Source organism: Pseudophryne corroboree, chromosome 8, assembly GCF_028390025.1.
Source record: "Pseudophryne corroboree isolate aPseCor3 chromosome 8, aPseCor3.hap2, whole genome shotgun sequence".
Classification (NCBI taxonomy): domain Eukaryota; kingdom Metazoa; phylum Chordata; class Amphibia; order Anura; family Myobatrachidae; genus Pseudophryne; species Pseudophryne corroboree.
Window position 1 is genome coordinate 163,657,725 of NC_086451.1, and position 22,419 is coordinate 163,680,143.

General features: G+C 34.9%; 9 non-coding genes across 9 annotated transcripts; 3 read left to right on the forward strand and 6 right to left on the reverse strand.

Moving 5' to 3' along the window:
* Positions 1–2,073: 2,073 nt before the first annotated feature.
* TRNAS-ACU (transfer RNA serine (anticodon ACU)) lies at positions 2,074–2,147 on the forward strand. The gene has a single exon. It is a non-coding gene; the product is annotated as a tRNA-Ser (tRNA).
* Positions 2,148–3,242: 1,095 nt separating this feature from the next.
* On the forward strand, positions 3,243–3,316 carry TRNAS-ACU (transfer RNA serine (anticodon ACU)). The gene has a single exon. It is a non-coding gene; the product is annotated as a tRNA-Ser (tRNA).
* A 3,435-nt stretch (positions 3,317–6,751) lies between these two features.
* TRNAS-ACU (transfer RNA serine (anticodon ACU)) lies at positions 6,752–6,825 on the forward strand. Its single transcript has one exon. It is a non-coding gene; the product is annotated as a tRNA-Ser (tRNA).
* A 7,022-nt stretch (positions 6,826–13,847) lies between these two features.
* TRNAS-ACU (transfer RNA serine (anticodon ACU)) lies at positions 13,848–13,921 on the reverse strand. The gene has a single exon. It is a non-coding gene; the product is annotated as a tRNA-Ser (tRNA).
* Positions 13,922–17,354: 3,433 nt separating this feature from the next.
* TRNAS-ACU (transfer RNA serine (anticodon ACU)) lies at positions 17,355–17,428 on the reverse strand. The gene has a single exon. It is a non-coding gene; the product is annotated as a tRNA-Ser (tRNA).
* Positions 17,429–18,523: 1,095 nt separating this feature from the next.
* TRNAS-ACU (transfer RNA serine (anticodon ACU)) lies at positions 18,524–18,597 on the reverse strand. The gene has a single exon. It is a non-coding gene; the product is annotated as a tRNA-Ser (tRNA).
* Positions 18,598–19,691: 1,094 nt separating this feature from the next.
* On the reverse strand, positions 19,692–19,765 carry TRNAS-ACU (transfer RNA serine (anticodon ACU)). The gene has a single exon. It is a non-coding gene; the product is annotated as a tRNA-Ser (tRNA).
* A 1,095-nt stretch (positions 19,766–20,860) lies between these two features.
* On the reverse strand, positions 20,861–20,934 carry TRNAS-ACU (transfer RNA serine (anticodon ACU)). Its single transcript has one exon. It is a non-coding gene; the product is annotated as a tRNA-Ser (tRNA).
* A 1,093-nt stretch (positions 20,935–22,027) lies between these two features.
* Positions 22,028–22,101, reverse strand: TRNAS-ACU (transfer RNA serine (anticodon ACU)). The gene has a single exon. It is a non-coding gene; the product is annotated as a tRNA-Ser (tRNA).
* Positions 22,102–22,419: the final 318 nt, after the last annotated feature.

Here is a 22,419-nt window from a genome sequence, read left to right on the forward strand (position 1 = left end):
AAATCCAATTGAGTGATTAAACAGCTCTTCATTTTCTGGCTTTATTTTTATGCTAACAAATTTGTTCTCTGAAAAGTGTCCACAAAGCCAAGTCTCTGATTAACACCTTTGTAAGGATGGTTTTTAACCTATTACTAAATTAAACTTGCTTCATTGGAAAGGCAGCAAGATGCATCCTCATTTCAATTTCTACTGAAATAATACAGGTTGACACCAGGAAACATTAACGCCACTGCATCCTTGCTGCTTTCTCATGTGGAAGTCTGTTTAATGTGAAAACAAGGTGATATCTAATTAGCACACAGGTAAGGAATTAAGAAAATCTTTATTTAAGGGTGAAAATGTTTCTCACAAAATCGTTGCCCCAATGCATCATTGAAATTCAAGCTGGAAAGATGATTTTAATATATCACTTGTACATTTTGTATTGCTCTTCTGGTGACAATGTAGTTTGTTTTTGTCAATTACCATTTTAATAATACGGTAAAGAAAATTAAGTGGATTTTTGAAAGAAAACAATACTGTCTATATACTATTAAAACAAATTAAAATGGTAAAAGTTATTGTACTGTAAGTAAAAATAAAAGAGCCAACATATCAATCCCAGTTTTGGATTACTTTAATTAACAAAAAAAATGCATATAGCAGAGGCTAGTTTCAATCTGCCTACCTCTGGGTTATGTGCCCAGCATGCTTCCATTGCTGTACTCTGCTGCACATGTAAGTGCAATAGATCCTGAAGCACTCACTCATCATGGGAAAGTACCAATGTGTGTCTTCATTGGTTGATGGAAGAAACATCTTACAAAAACTCTCCAGATTATTGACTTTTTAAAGTTTTTCTAGGAAACGTTCTAGATGTATGCTTATTAGACTTTGTCAGTATGTACTTTTTGCAAAGTGTCTCTGTGGCGCAATCGGTTAGTGTGTCCGGCTACTAACCAAAAGGTTAGTGGTTCAATCCCAACCAGGGACGTAATTGACCTTGTTATCAGATTTTGGTGATCTTTAAGTAGACAAGTCAAAATTTCAAACCCCCTGTTCTGGTGTAGGGTACCTGGCCTTCTCTGATGTAATCAGAGTTAGATTTGATTCAGTGATTTTATAAAAACAGCTAGGAAGCACAATTTAGCAGTGGGTTGCAGAGAAAAAGAAATATGCTGGCAAAAAAAAATCCAATTGAGTGATTAAACAGCTCTTAATTTTCTAGCTTTATTTTTATGCTAACAAATTTGTTCTCTGAAAAGTGTCCACAAAGCCAAGTCTCTGATTAACACCTTTGTAAGGATGGTTTTTAACCTATTACTAAATTAAACTTGCTTCATTGGAAAGGCAGCAAGATGCATCCTCATTTCAATGTCTACTGAAATAATACAGGTTGACACCAGGAAACATTAACGCCACTGCATCCTTGCTGCTTTCTCATGTGGAAGTCTGTTTAATGTGAAAACAAGGTGATATCTAATTAGCACACAGGTAAGGAATTAAGAAAATCTTTATTTAAGGGTGAAAATGTTTCTCACAAAATCGTTGCCCCAATGCATCATTGAAATTCAAGCTGGAAAGATGATTTTAATATATCACTTGTACATTTTGTATTGCTCTTCTGGTGACAATGTAGTTTGTTTTTGTCAATTACCATTTTAATAATAGGGTAAAGAAAATTAAGTGGATTTTTGAAAGAAAACTATACTGTCAATATACTATTAAAACAAATTAAAATGGTAAAAGATATTGTACTTTAAGTAAAAATAAAAGAGCAAAAATATCAATCCCAGTTTTGATTACTTAAATTAACAAAAAAAAATGCATATAGCAAAGGATAGTTTCAATCTGCCTACCTCTGGGTTATGGGCCCAGCATGCTTCCATTGCAGTACTCTGCTGCACATGTAAGTGCAAGAGATCCTGAAGCACTCAGTCATCATGGGAAAGTACCAATGTGTTTCTTCGTTGGTTGATGGAAGAAACATCTTACAAAAACTCTCCAGATTATTGACTTTTTAAAGTTTTTCTAGGAAACGTTCTAGATGTATGCTTATTAGCCTTTGTCAGTATGTACTTTTTGCAAAGTGTCTCTGTGGCACAATCGGTTAGTGTGTCTGGCTACTAACCAAATGGTTGGTGGTTCAATCCCACCCAGGGACGTAATTGACCTTGTTATCAGATTTTGGTGATCTTTAAGTAGACAAGTCAAAATTTCAAACCCCCTGTTCTGGTGTAGGGTACCTCGCCTGCTCTGATGTAATCAGAGTTAGATTTGATTCATTGATTTTATAAAAACAGCTAGGAAGCACAATTTAGCAGTGGGTTGCAGAGAAAAAGAAATATGCTGGCAAAAAAAATCCAATTGAGTGATTAAACAGCTCTTCATTTTCTGGCTTTATTTTTATGCTAACAAATTTGTTCTCTGAAAAGTGTCCACAAAGCCAAGTCTCTGATTAACACCTTTGTAGGGATGGTTTTTCACCTATTACTAAATTAAACTTGCTTCATTGGAAAGGCAGCAAGATGCATCCTCATTTCAATGTCTACTGAAATAATACAGGTTGACACCAGGAAACATTAACGCCACTGCATCCTTGCTGCTTTCTCATGTAGAAGTCTGTTTAATGTGAAAACAATGTGATATCTAATTAGCACACAGGTAAGGAATTAAGAAAATCTTTATTTAAGGGTGAAGATGTTTCTCACAAAATCGTTGCCCCAATGCATCATTGAAATTCAAGCTGGAAAGATGATTTTAATATATCACTTGTACATTTTGTATTGCTCTTCTGGTGACAATGTAGTTTGTTTTTGTCAGTTACCCTTTTAATAATAGGGTAAAGAAAATTAAGTGGATTTTTTAAAGAAAACTATACTGTCAATATACTATTAAAACAAATTAAAATGGTAAAAGTTATTGTACTTTAAGTAAAAATAAAAGAGCAAAAATATCAATCCCAGTTTTGATTACTTAAATTAACAAAAAAAATGCATATAGCAAAGGATAGTTTCAATCTGCCTACCTCTGGGTTATGGGCCCAGCATGCTTCCATTGCAGTACTCTGCTGCACATGTAAGTGCAAGAGATCCTGAAGCACTCACTCATCATGGGAAAGTACCAATGTGTTTCTTCGTTGGTTGATGGAAGAAACATCTTACAAAAACTCTCCAGATTATTGACTTTTTAAAGTTTTTCTAGGAAACGTTCTAGATGTATGCTTATTAGCCTTTGTCAGTATGTAATTTTTGCAAAGTGTCTCTGTGGCGCAATCGGTTAGTGTGTCTGGCTACTAACCAAAAGGTTGGTGGTTTAATCCCACCCAGGGACGTAATTGACCTTGTTATCAGATTTTGGTGATCTTTAAGTAGACAAGTCAAAATTTCAAACCCCCTGTTATGGTGTAGGGTAACTGGCCTTCTCTGATGTAATCAGAGTTAGATTTGATTCAGTGATTTTATAAAAACAGATAGGAAGCACAATTTAGCAGTGGGTTGCAGAGAAAAAGAAATATGCTGGCAAAAAAAATCCAATTGAGTGATTAAACAGCTCTTCATTTTCTGGCTTTATTTTTATGCTAACAAATTTGTTCTCTGAAAAGTGTCCACAAAGCCAAGTCTCTGATTAACACCTTTGTAGGGATGGTTTTTCACCTATTACTAAATTAAACTTGCTTCATTGGAAAGGCAGCAAGATGCATCCTCATTTCAATTTCTACTGAAATAATACAGGTTGACACCAGGAAACATTAACGCCACTGCATCCTTGCTGCTTTCTCATGTGGAAGTCTGTTTAATGTGAAAACAAGGTGATATCTAATTAGCACACAGGTAAGGAATTAAGAAAATCTTTATTTAAGGGTGAAAATGTTTCTCACAAAATCGTTGCCCCAATGCATCATTGAAATTCAAGCTGGAAAGATGATTTTAATATATCACTTGTACATTTTGTATTGCTCTTCTGGTGACAATGTAGTTTGTTTTTGTCAATTACCATTTTAATAATAGGGTAAAGAAAATTAAGTGGATTTTTAAAAGAAAACAATACTTTCAATATACTATTAAAACAAATTAAAATGGTAAAAGTTATTGTACTTTAATGAAAAATAAATGAGCAAAAATATCAATCCCAGTTTTGGATTACTTTAATTAACAAAAAAAATGCATATAGCAGAGGATAGTTTTAATCTGCCTACCTCTGGGTTATGGGCCCAGCATGCTTCCATTGCAGTACTCTGCTGCACATGTAAGTGCAAGAGATCCTGAAGCACTCAGTCATCATGGGAAAGTACCAATGTGTTTCTTCGTTGGTGGATGGAAGAAACATCTTACAAAAACTCTCCAGATTATTGACTTTTTAAAGTTTTTCTAGGAAACGTTCTAGATGTATGTTTATTAGCCTTTGTCAGTATGTGCTTTTTGCAAAGTGTCTCTGTGGCGCAATCGGTAAGTGTGTCCGGCTACTAACCAAATGGTTGGTGGTTCAATCCCAACCAGGGACGTAATTGACCTTGTTATCAGATTTTGGTGATCTTTAAGTAGACAAGTCAAAATTTCAAACCCCCTGTTCTGGTGTAGGGTACCTGGCCTTCTCTGATGTAATCAGAGTTAGATTTGATTCATTGATTTTATAAAACCAGCTAGGAAGCACAATTTAGCAGTGGGTTGCAGAGAAAAAGAAATATGCTGGCAAAAAAAATCCAATTGAGTGATTAAACAGCTCTTCATTTTCTGCCTTTATTTTTATGCTAACAAATTTGTTCTCTGAAAAGTGTCCACAAAGCCAAGTCTCTGATTAACACCTTTGTAGGGATGGTTTTTCACCTATTACTGAATTAAACTTGCTTCATTGGAAAGGCAGCAAGATGCATCCTCATTTCAATGTCTACTGAAATAATACAGGTTGACACCAGGAAACATTAACGCCACTGCATCCTTGCTGCTTTCTCATGTAGAAGTCTGTTTAATGTGAAAACAAGGTGATATCTAATTAGCACACAGGTAAGGAATTAAGAAAATCTTTATTTAAGGGTGAAGATGTTTCTCACAAAATCGTTGCCCCAATGCATCATTGAAATTCAAGCTGGAAAGATGATTTTAATATATCACTTGTACATTTTGTATTGCTCTTCTGGTGACAATGTAGTTTGTTTTTGTCAATTACCCTTTTAATAATAGGGTAAAGAAAATTAAGTGGATTTTTTAAAGAAAACTATACTGTCAATATACTATTCAAACAAATTAAAATGGTAAAAGTTATTGTACTTCAAGTAAAAATAAAAGAGCAAAAATATCAATCCCAGTTTTGATTACTTAAATTAACAAAAAAAATGCATATAGCAAAGGATAGTTTCAATCTGCCTACCTCTGGGTTATGGGCCCAGCATGCTTCCATTGCAGTACTCTGCTGCACATGTAAGTGCAAGAGATCCTGAAGCACTCACTCATCATGGGAAAGTACCAATGTGTTTCTTCGTTGGTTGATGGAAGAAACATTTTACAAAAACTCTCCAGATTATTGACTTTTTAAAGTTTTTCTAGGAAACGTTCTAGATGTATGCTTATTAGCATTTGTCAGTATGTGGTTTTTGCAAAGTGTCTCTGTGGCGCAAGCGGTTAGTGTGTCTGGCTACTAACCAAATGGTTGGTGGTTCAATCCCAACCAGGGACGTAATTGACCTTGTTATCAGATTTTGGTGATCTTTAAGTAGACAAGTCAAAATTTCAAACCCCCTGTTCTGGTGTAGGGTACCTGGCCTTCTCTGATGTAATCAGAGTTAGATTTGATTCATTGATTTTATAAAAACAGCTAGGAAGCACAATTTAGCAGTGGGTTGCAGAGAAAAAGAAATATGCTGGCAAAAAAAATCCAATTGAGTGATTAAACAGCTATTCGTTTTCTGGCTTTATTTTTATGCTAACAAATTTGTTCTCTGAAAAGTGTCCACAAAGCCAAGTCTCTGATTAACATCTTTGTAGGGATGGTTTTTCACCTATTACTAAATTAAACTTGCTTCATTGGAAAGGCAGCAAGATGCATCCTCATTTCAATGTCTACTGAAATAATACAGGTTGACACCAGGAAACATTAACGCCACTGCATCCTTGCTGCTTTCTCATGTAGAAGTCTGTTTAATGTGAAAACAAGGTGATATCTAATTAGCACACAGGTAAGGAATTAAGAAAATCTTTATTTAAGGGTGAAGATGTTTCTCACAAAATCGTTGCCCCAATGCATCATTGAAATTCAAGCTGGAAAGATGATTTTAATATATCACTTGTACATTTTGTATTGCTCTTCTGGTGACAATGTAGTTTGTTTTTGTCAATTACCCTTTTAATAATAGGGTAAAGAAAATTAAGTGGATTTTTTAAAGAAAACTATACTGTCAATATACTATTAAAACAAATTAAAATGGTAAAAGTTATTGTACTTTAAGTAAAAATAAAAGAGCAAAAATATCAATCCCAGTTTTGATTACTTAAATTAACAAAAAAAAATGCATATAGCAAAGGATAGTTTCAATCTGCCTACCTCTGGGTTATGGGCCCAGCATGCTTCCATTGCAGTACTCTGCTGCACATGTAAGTGCAAGAGATCCTGAAGCACTCACTCATCATGGGAAAGTACCAATGTGTTTCTTCGTTGGTTGATGGAAGAAACATCTTACAAAAACTCTCCAGATTATTGACTTTTTAAAGTTTTTCTAGGAAACGTTCTAGATGTATGCTTATTAGCCTTTGTCAGTATGTAATTTTTACAAAGTGTCTCTGTGGCGCAATCGGTTAGTGTGTCTGGCTACTAACCAAAAGGTTGGTGGTTCAATCCCATCCAGGGACGTAATTGACCTTGTTATCAGATTTTGGTGATCTTTAAGTAGACAAGTCAAAATTTCAAACCCCCTGTTATGGTGTAGGGTACCTGGCCTTCTCTGATGTAATCAGAGTTAGATTTGATTCAGTGATTTTATAAAAACAGATAGGAAGCACAATTTAGCAGTGGGTTGCAGAGAAAAAGAAATATGCTGGCAAAAAAAAATCCAATTGAGTGATTAAACAGCTCTTCATTTTCTGGCTTTATTTTTATGCTAACAAATTTGTTCTCTGAAAAGTGTCCACAAAGCCAAGTCTCTGATTAACACCTTTGTAGGGATGGTTTTTCACCTATTACTAAATTAAACTTGCTTCATTGGAAAGGCAGCAAGATGCATCCTCATTTCAATTTCTACTGAAATAATACAGGTTGACACCAGGAAACATTAACGCCACTGCATCCTTGCTGCTTTCTCATGTGGAAGTCTGTTTAATGTGAAAACAAGGTGATATCTAATTAGCACACAGGTAAGGAATTAAGAAAATCTTTATTTAAGGGTGAAGATGTTTCTCACAAAATCGTTGCCCCAATGCATCATTGAAATTCAAGCTGGAAAGATGATTTTAATATATCACTTGTACATTTTGTATTGCTCTTCTGGTGACAATGTAGTTTGTTTTTGTCAATTACCCTTTTAATAATAGGGTAAAGAAAATTAAGTGGATTTTTTAAAGAAAACTATACTGTCAATATACTATTCAAACAAATTAAAATGGTAAAAGTTATTGTACTTCAAGTAAAAATAAAAGAGCAAAAATATCAATCCCAGTTTTGATTACTTAAATTAACAAAAAAAATGAATATAGCAAAGGATAGTTTCAATCTGCCTACCGCTGGGTTATGGGCCCAGCATGCTTCCATTGCTGTACTCTGCTGCACATGTAAGTGCAAGAGATCCTGAAGCACTCAGTCATCATGGGAAAGTACCAATGTGTTTCTTCGTTGGTTGATGGAAGAAACATCTTACAAAAACTCTCCAGATTATTGACTTTTTAAAGTTTTTCAAGGAAACGTTTTAGATGAATGCTTATTAGCCTTTGTCAGTATGGACTTTTGCAAAGTGTCTCTGTGGCGCAATCAGTTAGTGTGTATGGCTATTAACCAAAAGGTTGGTTGTTCAATCCCACCCAGGGACGTAATTGACCTTGTTATCAGATTTTGGTGATCTTTAAGTAGACAAGTCAAAATTTCAAACCCCCTCTTATGGTGTAGGGTACCTGGCCTTCTCTGATGTAATCAGAGTTAGATTTGATTCAGTGATTTTATAAAAACAGCTAGGAAGCACAATTTAGCAGTGGGTTGCAGAGAAAAAGAAATATGATGGCAAAAAAATCCAATTGAGTGATTAAACAGCTCTTCATTTTCTGGCTTTATTTTTATGCTAACAAATTTGTTCTCTGAAAAGTTTCCACAAAGCCAAGTCTCTGATTAACACCTTTGTAAGGATGGTTTTTCACCTATTACTAAATTAAACTTGCTTCATTGGAAAGGCAGCAAGATGCATCCTCATTTCAATGTCTACTGAAATAATACAGGTTGACACCAGGAAACATTAACGCCACTGCATCCTTGCTGCTTTCTCATGTGGAAGTCTGTTTAATGTGAAAACAAGGTGATATCTAATTAGCACACAGGTAAGGAATTAAGAAAATCTTTAATTAAGGGTGAAAATGTTTCTCACAAAATCGTTGCCCCAATGCATCATTGAAATTCAAGCTGGAAAGATGATTTTAATATATCACTTGTACATTTTGTATTGCTCTTCTGGTGACAATGTAGTTTGTTTTTGTCAATTACCATTTTAATAATAGGGTAAAGAAAATTAAGTGGATTTTTAAAAGAAAACAATACTTTCAATATACTATTAAAACAAATTAAAATGGTAAAAGTTATTGTACTTTAATGAAAAATAAAAGAGCAAAAATATCAATCCCAGTTTTGGATTACTTTAATTACCAAAAAAAATGCATATAGCAGAGGATAGTTTTAATCTGCCTACCTCTGGGTTATGGGCCCAGCATGCTTCCATTGCAGTACTCTGCTGCACATGTAAGTGCAAGAGATCCTGAAGCACTCACTCATCATGGGAAAGTACCAATGTGTTTCTTCGTTGGTGGATGGAAGAAACATCTTACAAAAACTCTCCAGATTATTGACTTTTTAAAATTTTTCTAGGAAACGTTTTAGATGAATGCTTATTAGCCTTTGTCAGTATGTACTTTTGCAAAGTGTCTCTGTGGCGCAATCAGTTAGTGTGTATGGCTATAAACCAAAAGGTTGGTGGTTCAATCCCACCCAGGGGCGTAATTGACCTTGTTATCAGATTTTGGTGATCTTTAAGTAGACAAGTCAAAATTTCAAGCCCCCTGTTCTGGTGTAGGGTACCTGGCCTTCTCTGATGTAGTTAGATTTGATTCATTGATTTTATAAAAACAGCTAGGAAGCACAATTTAGCAGTGGGTTGCAGAGAAAAAGAAATATGCTGGCAAAAAAAATCCAATTGAGTGATTAAACAGCTCTTCATTTTCTGGCTTTATTTTTATGCTAACAAATTTGTTCTCTGAAAAGTGTCCACAAAGCCAAGTCTCTGATTAACACCTTTGTAAGGATGGTTTTTAACCTATTACTAAATTAAACTTGCTTCATTGGAAAGGCAGCAAGATGCATCCTCATTTCAATTTCTACTGAAATAATACAGGTTGACACCAGGAAACATTAACGCCACTGCATCCTTGCTGCTTTCTCATGTGGAAGTCTGTTTAATGTGAAAACAAGGTGATATCTAATTAGCACACAGGTAAGGAATTAAGAAAATCTTTATTTAAGGGTGAAAATGTTTCTCACAAAATCGTTGCCCCAATGCATCATTGAAATTCAAGCTGGAAAGATGATTTTAATATATCACTTGTACATTTTGTATTGCTCTTCTGGTGACAATGTAGTTTGTTTTTGTAAATTACCATTTTAATAATACGGTAAAGAAAATTAAGTGGATTTTTGAAAGAAAACAATACTGTCTATATACTATTAAAACAAATTAAAATGGTAAAAGTTATTGTACTGTAAGTAAAAATAAAAGAGCCAACATATCAATCCCAGTTTTGGATTACTTTAATTAACAAAAAAAATGCATATAGCAGAGGCTAGTTTCAATCTGCCTACCTCTGGGTTATGTGCCCAGCATGCTTCCATTGCTGTACTCTGCTGCACATGTAAGTGCAATAGATCCTGAAGCACTCACTCATCATGGGAAAGTACCAATGTGTGTCTTCATTGGTTGATGGAAGAAACATCTTACAAAAACTCTCCAGATTATTGACTTTTTAAAGTTTTTCTAGGAAACGTTCTAGATGTATGCTTATTAGACTTTGTCAGTATGTACTTTTTGCAAAGTGTCTCTGTGGCGCAATCGGTTAGTGTGTCCGGCTACTAACCAAAAGGTTAGTGGTTCAATCCCAACCAGGGACGTAATTGACCTTGTTATCAGATTTTGGTGATCTTTAAGTAGACAAGTCAAAATTTCAAACCCCCTGTTATGGTGTAGGGCAGGGGTTCTCAAACTCGGTCCTCAGGACCCCACACAGTGCATGTTTTGCAGGTAACCAAGCAAGTGCACAGGTGTATTAATTACTCACTGACACATTTTAAAAGGTCCACAGGTGGAGCTAATTATTTAACTTGTGATTCTGTGAGGAGACCTACAAAACATGCACTGTGTGGGGTCCTGAGGACCGAGTTTGAGAACCTGTGGCGTAGGGTACCTGGCCTTCTCTGGTGTAATCAGAGTTAGATTTGATTCAGTGATTTTATAAAAACAGCTAGGAAGCACAATTTAGCAGTGGGTTGCAGAGAAAAAGAAATATGCTGGCAAAAAAAATCCAATTGAGTGATTAAACAGCTCTTCATTTTCTGGCTTTATTTTTATGCTAACAAATTTGTTCTTTGAAAAGTGTCCACAAAGCCAAGTCTCTGATTAACACCTTTGTAGGGATGGTTTTTCACCTATTACTAAATTAAACTTGCTTCATTGGAAAGGCAGCAAGATGCATCCTCATTTCAATGTCTACTGAAATAATACAGGTTAACACCAGGAAACATTAACGCCACTGTATCCTTGCTGCTTTCTCATGTGGAAGTCTGTTTAATGTGAAAACAAGGTGATATCTAATTAGCACACAGGTAAGGAATTAAGAAAATCTTTATTTAAGGGTGAAGATGTTTCTCACAAAATCGTTGCCCCAATGCATCATTGAAATTCAAGCTGGAAAGATGATTTTAATATATCACTTGTACATTTTGTATTGCTCTTCTGGTGACAATGTAGTTTGTTTTTGTCAATTACCATTTTAATAATAGGGTAAAGAAAATTAAGTGGATTTTTGAAAGAAAACAATACTGTCAATATACTATTAAAACAAATTAAAATGGTAAAAGATATTGTACTTTAAGTAAAAATAAAAGAGCCAAAATATCAATCCCAGTTTTGGATTACTTTAATTAACAAAAAAAAATGCATATAGCAGAGGATAGTTTCAATCTGCCTACCGCTGGGTTATGGGCCCAGCATGCTTCCATTGCTGTACTCTGCTGCACATGTAAGTGCAAGAGATCCTGAAGCACTCACTCATCATTGGAAAGTACCAATGTGTTTCTTCGTTGGTTGATGGAAGAAACATCTTACAAAAACTCTCCAGATTATTGACTTTTTAAAGTTTTTCTAGGAAACGTTTTAGATGAATGCTTATTAGCCTTTGTCAGTATGGACTTTTGCAAAGTGTCTCTGTGGCGCAATCAGTTAGTGTGCATGGCTATTAACCAAAAGGTTGGTGGTTCAATCACACCCAGGGACGTAATTGACCTTGTTATCAGATTTTGGTGATCTTTAAGTAGACAAGTCAAAATTTCAAACCCCCTGTTCTGGTGTAGGGTACCTGGCCTTCTCTGATGTAATCAGAGTTAGATTTGATTCAGTGATTTTATAAAAACAGCTAGGAAGCACAATTTAGCAGTGGGTTGCAGAGAAAAAGAAATATGCTGGCAAAAAAAAATCCAATTGAGTGATTAAACAGCTCTTAATTTTCTAGCTTTATTTTTATGCTAACAAATTTGTTCTCTGAAAAGTGTCCACAAAGCCAAGTCTCTGATTAACACCTTTGTAAGGATGGTTTTTAACCTATTACTAAATTAAACTTGCTTCATTGGAAAGGCAGCAAGATGCATCCTCATTTCAATGTCTACTGAAATAATACAGGTTGACACCAGGAAACATTAACGCCACTGCATCCTTGCTGCTTTCTCATGTGGAAGTCTGTTTAATGTGAAAACAAGGTGATATCTAATTAGCACACAGGTAAGGAATTAAGAAAATCTTTATTTAAGGGTGAAAATGTTTCTCACAAAATCGTTGCCCCAATGCATCATTGAAATTCAAGCTGGAAAGATGATTTTAATATATCACTTGTACATTTTGTATTGCTCTTCTGGTGACAATGTAGTTTGTTTTTGTCAATTACCATTTTAATAATAGGGTAAAGAAAATTAAGTGGATTTTTGAAAGAAAACAATACTGTCAATATACTATTAAAACAAATTAAAATGGTAAAAGTTATTGTACTGTAAGTAAAAATAAAAGAGCCAACATATCAATCCCAGTTTTGGATTACTTTAATTAACAAAAAAAAATGCATATAGCAGAGGATAGTTTCAATCTGCCTACCTCTGGGTTATGTGCCCAGCATGCTTCCATTGCTGTACTCTGCGGCACATGTAAGTGCAATAGATTCTGAAGCACTCACTCATCATGAGAAAGTACCAATGTGTTTCTTCGTTGGTTGATGGAAGAAACATCTTACAAAAACTCTCCAGATTATTGAATTTTTAAAGTTTTTCTAGGAAACGTTTTAGATGAATGCTTATTAGCCTTTGTCAGTATGTACTTTTGCAAAGTGTCTCTGTGGCGCAATCAGTTAGTGTGTATGGCTATTAACCAAAAGGTTGGTGGTTCAATCCCACCCAGGGATGTAATTGACCTTGTTATCAGATTTTGGTGATCTTTAAGTAGACAAGTCAAAATTTCAAACCCCCTCTTATGGTGTAGGGTACCTGGCCTTCTCTGATGTAATCAGAGTTAGATTTGATTCAGTGATTTTATAAAAACAGCTAGGAAGCACAATTTAGCAGTGGGTTGCAGAGAAAAAGAAATATGCTGGCAAAAAAATCCAATTGAGTGATTAAACAGCTCTTCATTTTCTGGCTTTATTTTTACGCCAGTGCATTTAATAATAGGGTAAAGAAAATCCACTTAATTTTCTTTACCCTATTATTAAAAGGGTAATTGACAAAAACATACTACATTGTCACCAGAAGAGCAATACAAAATGTACAAGTGATATATTAAAATCATCTTTCCAGCTTGAATTTCAATGATGCATTGGGGCAACGATTTTGTGAGAAACATCTTCACCCTTAAATAAAGATTTTCTTAATTCCTTACCTGTGTGCTAATTAGATATCACCTTGTTTTCACATTAAACAGACTTCTACATGAGAAAGCAGCAAGGATGCAGTGGCGTTAATGTTTCCTGGTGTCAACCTGTATTATTTCAGTAGACATTGAAATGAGGATGCATCTTACTGCCTTTCCAATGAAGCAAGTTTAATTTAGTAATAGGTGAAAAACCATCCCTACAAAGGTGTTAATCAGAGACTTGGCTTTGTGGACACTTTTCAGAGAACAAATTTGTTAGCATAAAAATAAAGCCAGAAAATGAAGAGCTGTTTAATCACTCAATTGGATTTTTTTTGCCAGCATATTTCTTTTTCTCTGCAACCCACTGCTAAATTGTGCTTCCTAGCTGTTTTTATAAAATCACTGAATCAAATCTAACTCTGATTACATCAGAGAAGGCCAGGTACCCTACACCATAAGAGGGGGTTTGAAATTTTGACTTGTCTACTTAAAGATCACCAAAATCTGATAAGTTCAATTACGTCCCTGGGTGGGATTGAACCACCAACCTTTTGGTTAGTAGCCGGACACACTAACCGATTGCGCCACAGAGACACTTTGCAAAAAGTATATACTGACAAAGGCTAATAAGCATACATCTAGAACGTTTCCTAGAAAAACTTTAAAAAGTCAATAATCTGGAGAGTTTTTGTAAGATGTTTCTTCCATCAACCAACGAAGAAACACATTGGTACTTTCCCATGATGAGTGAGTGCTTCAGGATCTCTTGCACTTACATGTGCAGCAGAGTACTGCAATGGAAGCATGCTGGGCCCATAACCCAGAGGTAGGCAGATTGAAACTATCCTTTGCTATATGCATTTTTTTTTGTTAATTTAAGTAATCAAAACTGGGATTGATATTTTTGCTCTTTTATTTTTACTTAAAGTACAATAACTTTTACCATTTTAATTTGTTTTAATAGTATATTGACAGTATAGTTTTCTTTAAAAAATCCACTTAATTTTCTTTACCCTATTATTAAAAGGGTAATTGACAAAAACAAACTACATTGTCACCAGAAGAGCAATACAAAATGTACAAGTGATATATTAAAATCATCTTTCCAGCTTGAATTTCAATGATGCAATGGGGCAACGATTTTGTGAGAAACATCTTCACCCTTAAATAAAGATTTTCTTAATTCCTTACCTGTGTGCTAATTAGATATCACCTTGTTTTCACATTAAACAGACTTCTACATGAGAAAGCAGCAAGGATGCAGTGGCGTTAATGTTTCCTGGTGTCAACCTGTATTATTTCAGTAGACATTGAAATGAGGATGCATCTTACTGCCTTTCCAATGAAGCAAGTTTAATTTAGTAATAGGTGAAAAACCATCCCTACAAAGGTGTTAATCAGAGACTTGGCTTTGTGGACACTTTTCAGAGAACAAATTTGTTAGCATAAAAATAAAGCCAGAAAATGAAGAGCTGTTTAATCACTCAATTGGATTTTTTTTTCCAGCATATTTCTTTTTCTCTGCAACCCACTGCTAAATTGTGCTTCCTAGCTGTTTTTATAAAATCACTGAATCAAATCTAACTCTGATTACATCAGAGAAGGCCAGGTACCCTACACCATAAGAGGGGGTTTGAAATTTTGACTTGTCTACTTAAAGATCACCAAAATCTGATAACAAGTTCAATTACGTCCCTGGGTGGGATTGAACCACCAACCTTTTGGTTAGTAGCTGGACACACTAACCGATTGCGCCACAGAGACACTTTGCAAAAAATATATACTGACAAAGGCTAATAAGCATACATCTAGAACGTTTCCTAGAAAAACTTTAAAAAGTCAATAATCTGGAGAGTTTTTGTAAGATGTTTCTTCCATCAACCAACGAAGAAACACATTGGTACTTTCCCATGATGAGTGAGTGCTTCAGGATCTCTTGCACTTACATGTGCAGCAGAGTACTGCAATGGAAGCATGCTGGGCCCATAACCCAGAGGTAGGCAGATTGAAACTATCCTTTGCTATATGCATTTTTTTTTGTTAATTTAAGTAATCAAAACTGGGATTGATATTTTTGCTCTTTTATTTTTACTTAAAGTACAATAACTTTTACCATTTTAATTTGTTTTAATAGTATATTGACAGTATTGTTTTCTTTAAAAAATCCACTTAATTTTCTTTACCCTATTATTAAAATGGTAATTGACAAAAACAAACTACATTGTCACCAGAAGAGCAATACAAAATGTACAAGTGATATATTAAAATCATCTTTCCAGCTTGAATTTCAATGATGCATTGGGGCAACGATTTTGTGAGAAACATCTTCACCCTTAAATAAAGATTTTCTTAATTCCTTACCTGTGTGCTAATTAGATATCACCTTGTTTTCACATTAAACAGACTTCCACATGAGAAAGCAGCAAGGATGCATTGGCGTTAATGTTTCCTGGTGTCAACCTGTATTATTTCAGTAGACATTGAAATGAGGATGCATCTTGCTGCCTTTCCAATGAAGCAAGTTTAATTTAGTAATAGGTGAAAAACCATCCTTACAAAGGTGTTCATCAGAGACTTGGCTTTGTGGACACTTTTCAGAGAACAAATTTGTTAGCATAAAAATAAAGCCAGAAAATGAAGAGCTGTTTAATCACTCAATTGGATTTTTTTGCCAGCATATTTCTTTTTCTCTGCAACCCACTGCTAAATTGTGCTTCCTAGCTGTTTTTATAAAATCACTGAATCAAATCTAACTCTGATTACATCAGAGAAGGCCAGGTACCCTACACCATAAGAGGGGATTTGAAATTTTGACTTGTCTACTTAAAGATCACCAAAATCTGATAACAAGGTCAATTACGTCCCTGGGTGGGATTGAACCACCAACCTTTTGGTTTATAGCCGTACACACTAACTGATTGCACCACAGGGACACTTTGCAAAAGTACATACTGACAAAGGCTAATAAGCATTCATCTAAAACGTTTCCTAGAAAAACTTTAAAAAGTCAATAATCTGGAGAGTTTTTGTAAGATGTTTCTTCCATCCACCAACGAAGAAACACATTGGTACTTTCCCATGATGAGTGAGTGCTTCAGGATCTCTTGCACTTACATGTGCAGCAGAGTACTGCAATGGAAGCATGCTGGGCCCATAACCCAGAGGTAGGCAGATTGAAACTATCCTTTGCTATATGCATTTTTTTTTGTTAATTTAAGTAATCAAAACTGGGATTGATATTTTTGCTCTTTTATTTTTACTTGAAGTACAATAACTTTTACCATTTTAATTTGTTTGAATAGTATATTGACAGTATAGTTTTCTTTAAAAAATCAACTTAATTTTCTTTACCCTATTATTAAAAGGGTAATTGACAAAAACAAACTACATTGTCACCAGAAGAGCAATACAAAATGTACAAGTGATATATTAAAATCATCTTTCCAGCAGTGAATTTCAATGATGCATTGGGGCAACGATTTTGTGAGAAACATCTTCACCCTTAAATAAAGATTTTCTTAATTCCTTACCTGTGTGCTAATTAGATATCACCTTGTTTTCACATTAAACAGACTTCCACATGAGAAAGCAGCAAGGATGCATTGGCGTTAATGTTTCCTGGTGTCAACCTGTATTATTTCAGTAGAAATTGAAATGAGGATGCATCTTGCTGCCTTTCCAATGAAGCAAGTTTAATTTAGTAATAGGTGAAAAACCATCCCTACAAAGGTGTTAATCAGAGACTTGGCTTTGTGGACACTTTTCAGAGAACAAATTTGTTAGCATAAAAATAAAGCCAGAAAATGAAGAGCTGTTTAATGACTCAATTGGATTTTTTTCCAGCATATTTCTTTTTCTCTGCAACCCACTGCTAAATTGTGCTTCCTATCTGTTTTTATAAAATCACTGAATCAAATCTAACTCTGATTACATCAGAGAAGGCCAGGTACCCTACAACATAACAGGGGGTTTGAAATTTTGACTTGTCTACTTAAAGATCACCAAAATCTGATAACAAGGTCAATTACGTCCCTGGGTGGGATTGAACCACCAACTTTTTGGTTAGTAGCCAGACACACTAACCGATTGCGCCACAGAGACACTTTGTAAAAAGTGCGTACTGACAAAGGCTAATAAGCATACATCTAGAACGTTTCCTAGAAAAACTTTAAAAAGTCAATAATCTGGAGAGTTTTTGTAAGATGTTTCTTCCATCAACCAACGAAGAAACACATTGGTACTTTCCCATGATGAGTGAGTGCTTCAGGATCTCTTGCACTTACATGTGCAGCAGAGTACTGCAATGGAAGCATGCTGGGCCCATAACCCAGAGGTAGGCAGATTGAAACTATCCTTTGCTATATGCATTTTTTTTGTTAATTTAAGTAATCAAAACTGGGATTGATATTTTTGCTCTTTTATTTTTACTTAAAGTACAATAACTTTTACCATTTTAATTTGTTTTAATAGTATATTGACAGTATAGTTTTCTTTAAAAAATCCACTTAATTTTCTTTACCCTATTATTAAAAGGGTAATTGACAAAAACAAACTACATTGTCACCAGAAGAGCAATACAAAATGTACAAGTGATATATTAAAATCATCTTTCCAGCTTGAATTTCAATGATGCATTGGGGCAACGATTTTGTGAGAAACATCTTCACCCTTAAATAAAGATTTTCTTAATTCCTTACCTGTGTGCTAATTAGATATCACCTTGTTTTCACATTAAACAGACTTCTACATGAGAAAGCAGCAAGGATGCAGTGGCGTTAATGTTTCCTGGTGTCAACCTGTATTATTTCAGTAGACATTGAAATGAGGATGCATCTTACTGCCTTTCCAATGAAGCAAGTTTAATTTAGTAATAGGTGAAAAACCATCCCTACAAAGGTGTTAATCAGAGACTTGGCTTTGTGGACACTTTTCAGAGAACAAATTTGTTAGCATAAAAATAAAGCCAGAAAATGAAGAGCTGTTTAATCACTCAATTGGATTTTTTTTGCCAGCATATTTCTTTTTCTCTGCAACCCACTGCTAAATTGTGCTTCCTAGCTGTTTTTATAAAATCACTGAATCAAATCTAACTCTGATTACATCAGAGAAGGCCAGGTACCCTACACCATAAGAGGGGGTTTGAAATGTTGACTTGTCTACTTAAAGATCACCAAAATCTGATAACAAGTTCAATTACGTCCCTGGGTGGGATTGAACCACCAACCTTTTGGTTAGTAGCCGGACACACTAACCGATTGCGCCACAGAGACACTTTGCAAAAAGTATATACTGACAAAGGCTAATAAGCATACATCTAGAACGTTTCCTAGAAAAACTTTAAAAAGTCAATAATCTGGAGAGTTTTTGTAAGATGTTTCTTCCATCAACCAACGAAGAAACACATTGGTACTTTCCCATGATGAGTGAGTGCTTCAGGATCTCTTGCACTTACATGTGCAGCAGAGTACTGCAATGGAAGCATGCTGGGCCCATAACCCAGAGGTAGGCAGATTGAAACTATCCTTTGCTATATGCATTTTTTTTTGTTAATTTAAGTAATCAAAACTGGGATTGATATTTTTGCTCTTTTATTTTTACTTAAAGTACAATAACTTTTACCATTTTAATTTGTTTTAATAGTATATTGACAGTATAGTTTTCTTTAAAAAATCCACTTAATTTTCTTTACCCTATTATTAAAAGGGTAATTGACAAAAACAAACTACATTGTCACCAGAAGAGCAATACAAAATGTACAAGTGATATATTAAAATCATCTTTCCAGCTTGAATTTCAATGATGCATTGGGGCAACGATTTTGTGAGAAACATCTTCACCCTTAAATAAAGATTTTCTTAATTCCTTACCTGTGTGCTAATTAGATATCACCTTGTTTTCACATTAAACAGACTTCTACATGAGAAAGCAGCAAGGATGCAGTGGCGTTAATGTTTCCTGGTGTCAACCTGTATTATTTCAGTAGACATTGAAATGAGGATGCATCTTACTGCCTTTCCAATGAAGCAAGTTTAATTTAGTAATAGGTGAAAAACCATCCCTACAAAGGTGTTAATCAGAGACTTGGCTTTGTGGACACTTTTCAGAGAACAAATTTGTTAGCATAAAAATAAAGCCAGAAAATGAAGAGCTGTTTAATCACTCAATTGGATTTTTTTCCAGCATATTTCTTTTTCTCTGCAACCCACTGCTAAATTGTGCTTCCTATCTGTTTTTATAAAATCACTGAATCAAATCTAACTCTGATTACATCAGAGAAGGCCAGGTACCCTACAACATAACAGGGGGTTTGAAATTTTGACTTGTCTACTTAAAGATCACCAAAATCTGATAACAAGGTCAATTACGTCCCTGGGTGGGATTGAACCACCAACTTTTTGGTTAGTAGCCAGACACACTAACCGATTGCGCCACAGAGACACTTTGTAAAAAGTGCGTACTGACAAAGGCTAATAAGCATACATCTAGAACGTTTCCTAGAAAAACTTTAAAAAGTCAATAATCTGGAGAGTTTTTGTAAGATGTTTCTTCCATCAACCAACGAAGAAACACATTGGTACTTTCCCATGATGAGTGAGTGCTTCAGGATCTCTTGCACTTACATGTGCAGCAGAGTACTGCAATGGAAGCATGCTGGGCCCATAACCCAGAGGTAGGCAGATTGAAACTATCCTTTGCTATATGCATTTTTTTTGTTAATTTAAGTAATCAAAACTGGGATTGATATTTTTGCTCTTTTATTTTTACTTAAAGTACAATAACTTTTACCATTTTAATTTGTTTTAATAGTATATTGACAGTACAGTTTTCTTTAAAAAATCCACTTAATTTTCTTTACCCTATTATTAAAAGGGTAATTGACAAAAACAAACTACATTGTCACCAGAAGAGCAATACAAAATGTACAAGTGATATATTAAAATCATCTTTCCAGCTTGAATTTCAATGATGCATTGGGGCAACGATTTTGTGAGAAACATCTTCACCCTTAAATAAAGATTTTCTTAATTCCTTACCTGTGTGCTAATTAGATATCACCTTGTTTTCACATTAAACAGACTTCTACATGAGAAAGCAGCAAGGATGCAGTGGCGTTAATGTTTCCTGGTGTCAACCTGCATTATTTCAGTAGACATTGAAATGAGGATGCATCTTACTGCCTTTCCAATGAAGCAAGTTTAATTTAGTAATAGGTGAAAAACCATCCCTACAAAGGTGTTAATCAGAGACTTGGCTTTGTGGACACTTTTCAGAGAACAAATTTGTTAGCATAAAAATAAAGCCAGAAAATGAAGAGCTGTTTAATCACTCAATTGGATTTTTTTTGCCAGCATATTTCTTTTTCTCTGCAACCCACTGCTAAATTGTGCTTCCTAGCTGTTTTTATAAAATCACTGAATCAAATCTAACTCTGATTACATCAGAGAAGGCCAGGTACCCTACACCATAAGAGGGGGTTTGAAATGTTGACTTGTCTACTTAAAGATCACCAAAATCTGATAACAAGTTCAATTACGTCCCTGGGTGGGATTGAACCACCAACCTTTTGGTTAGTAGCCGGACACACTAACCGATTGCGCCACAGAGACACTTTGCAAAAAGTATATACTGACAAAGGCTAATAAGCATACATCTAGAACGTTTCCTAGAAAAACTTTAAAAAGTCAATAATCTGGAGAGTTTTTGTAAGATGTTTCTTCCATCAACCAACGAAGAAACACATTGGTACTTTCCCATGATGAGTGAGTGCTTCAGGATCTCTTGCACTTACATGTGCAGCAGAGTACTGCAATGGAAGCATGCTGGGCCCATAACCCAGAGGTAGGCAGATTGAAACTATCCTTTGCTATATGCATTTTTTTTGTTAATTTAAGTAATCAAAACTGGGATTGATATTTTTGCTCTTTTATTTTTACTTAAAGTACAATAACTTTTACCATTTTAATTTGTTTTAATAGTATATTGACAGTATAGTTTTCTTTAAAAAATCCACTTAATTTTCTTTACCCTATTATTAAAAGGGTAATTGACAAAAACAAACTACATTGTCACCAGAAGAGCAATACAAAATGTACAAGTGATATATTAAAATCATCTTTCCAGCTTGAATTTCAATGATGCATTGGGGCAACGATTTTGTGAGAAACATCTTCACCCTTAAATAAAGATTTTCTTAATTCCTTACCTGTGTGCTAATTAGATATCACCTTGTTTTCACATTAAACAGACTTCTACATGAGAAAGCAGCAAGGATGCAGTGGCGTTAATGTTTCCTGGTGTCAACCTGTATTATTTCAGTAGACATTGAAATGAGGATGCATCTTACTGCCTTTCCAATGAAGCAAGTTTAATTTAGTAATAGGTGAAAAACCATCCCTACAAAGGTGTTAATCAGAGACTTGGCTTTGTGGACACTTTTCAGAGAACAAATTTGTTAGCATAAAAATAAAGCCAGAAAATGAAGAGCTGTTTAATCACTCAATTGGATTTTTTTCCAGCATATTTCTTTTTCTCTGCAACCCACTGCTAAATTGTGCTTCCTAGCTGTTTTTATAAAATCACTGAATCAAATCTAACTCTGATTACATCAGAGAAGGCCAGGTACCCTACACCATAAGAGGGGGTTTGAAATGTTGACTTGTCTACTTAAAGATCACCAAAATCTGATAACAAGTTCAATTACGTCCCTGGGTGGGATTGAACCACCAACCTTTTGGTTAGTAGCCGGACACACTAACCGATTGCGCCACAGAGACACTTTGCAAAAAGTATATACTGACAAAGGCTAATAAGCATACATCTAGAACGTTTCCTAGAAAAACTTTAAAAAGTCAATAATCTGGAGAGTTTTTGTAAGATGTTTCTTCCATCAACCAACGAAGAAACACATTGGTACTTTCCCATGATGAGTGAGTGCTTCAGGATCTCTTGCACTTACATGTGCAGCAGAGTACTGCAATGGAAGCATGCTGGGCCCATAACCCAGAGGTAGGCAGATTGAAACTATCCTTTGCTATATGCATTTTTTTTTGTTAATTTAAGTAATCAAAACTGGGATTGATATTTTTGCTCTT